Genomic DNA, 1,928 nt, shown 5'->3' on the forward strand with positions numbered 1-1,928 from the left:
CCGGGACTCTTGCGCAAGTGAGTGCGAACGTCGAGCCCTGGGGTAGAGAAGAAAGCCCTGAGCCCCAGGGTCTGTGGGGCTTTTGGTAGGGTAGTGTGTCCCGCTGAGGCATAGGTATAGATTTTGGCTGTGGCCCCTTTGGGGTGGGAGAAATCCCTGGACGTTCCCAATTTTGGGTCCTGGGCTGGGGCTGGGGCTCTGGCGCCAGTGGGGCTGGGTGCCCCCAGTTGGGAGCCCTGGGGCTGGGGCTGGGGCTGGTTTGGGTGCTGCTGGGGCCAGGAGGGGCTGGTGGGGTGATGGGGAGTGGGAGACATGGAGCTACACGAGCTATTGGGGCTTTGAGGACTTGGGAATTGTACAGCTTTTGGCTGTGGCCCCTTTGGGGTGGAGAAATCCCTGGATGTTCGCAATTTTGGGTCCTGGGCAGGTGCTGGGGCTCTGGCGCGAGTGAGTGCGAACATCAGGCCCTGGAGTAGGGAAGAAAGCCCTGAGCCCCAGGGTCTGTGGGGCTTTTGGTAGGGTAGTGTGTCCCGCTGAGGCATAGGTATAGATTTTGGCTGTGGCCCCTTTGGGGTGGGAGAAATCCCTGGACGTTCCCAATTTTGGGTCCTGGGCTGGGGCTGGGGCTCTGGCGCCAGTGGGGCTGGGTGCCCCCAGTTGGGAGCCCTGGGGCTGGGGCTGGGGCTGGTTTGGGTGCTCCTGGGGCCCGGAGGGGCTGGAGGGGTAATCTGGGCTAATCCGGGCTAATCCCACCCCTGGCCACCCCTGGCTGGGTGCCCGGGCACGGGCATCTTCCCACACCTGGAAAATCCCACGCAGCCCCGCACCCTCCCAGCTCCAGCCGATTGGCGCCTGCTGCCTTTATAAGGGACGGACCCCAGCCCCGGCTCATCCCTGGGTGCTTCCCGGCCGTGTCTGTTGGCTGAGATCCCACGGGATGATGAAGTTTGGGGTTGTCCTGCTGCTGGCCGGGCTCGCCTGCAGCCTGGCTGTTGGCCGTGAGTTGGGCAGGTCCCTGGGATGATGTGGGGTGGCACTGGGGTGGCCCCCGGTGGGGTGCAGGAGGGGGGGATCAGGGTTCCCGGGCATATGTGTGCTGCATGCAGGGTGGGGGGTGTCCCGTGTGCGGTGGGGGGTCCCGACACCCCGCCAAGGTGGGTGATGCCCTCTCCTCTTGTTCTGAAGGTGGGGTTGTTCCTGGTGGGTGAGGATGCTCCTGCATCCCTTTCTTCCCTCCAAGGCAGGTGGGGAAGCGCGTGGGTCGGACCCACAAGGTGCAGATGGGGTCTGAGCAGCCCCAGCATCCTGCAAACCCCGGGGCAAGAGGCAGCTCCCTCGGGGCTGGGGAAGGGGGTGGTGGCCTTGGCCGGGGTGTCAGCGCAAGGGACAAGGCGTCAAGGCCACCGGTTTCGGTGGATGGGTGGGTGGGAGGTACTGCAGAGGAGATGAGGAGCACCCTGTTAGGGGTATATCGGGGTGCTGGCGTAACCCCACTTCTTCCTGCAGCTGTTGAGGCAGCCGAGAGGACTAACAGAGGGCTACTGGCCCTTCTCGTTGATGTGCTGAATGGCCTGCTGACGGCTTTGACTTCCAACCTCATCGGGTGAGTGGGGAAGGGGGCCGGGAGGGCACCCCCAGCTCCTTCCCACCCCACCGCACTGGATGCCAGCAGGGGACGTAGTGGAGTGGGTGCTGCGGGGGCCGGCTGGGTGCTCCCATGAGGGTGGGATGGTGGGACTGGGCCAGGTCTCACCTCTTTGGTGTTTTCTCTCCTCCAGGTGACCAGCGTGCAGCCAGCACAGTAAGTCTTTTCCTTCCTGGGGAAGCCTGGGGACATGGGGTGGCCTGTGGCTGGCAGGGATGCAGCTCTGAAGCTGGGGGTTGGGTGGGGGGGATGCCCCCCTGCAGGCACTGGGAGCCAGCAGCAC

Source organism: Egretta garzetta, unplaced genomic scaffold (genome assembly GCF_000687185.1).
Source record: "Egretta garzetta isolate BGI_Z169 unplaced genomic scaffold, ASM68718v1 scaffold799, whole genome shotgun sequence".
Taxonomy (NCBI): Eukaryota; Metazoa; Chordata; class Aves; order Pelecaniformes; family Ardeidae; genus Egretta; species Egretta garzetta.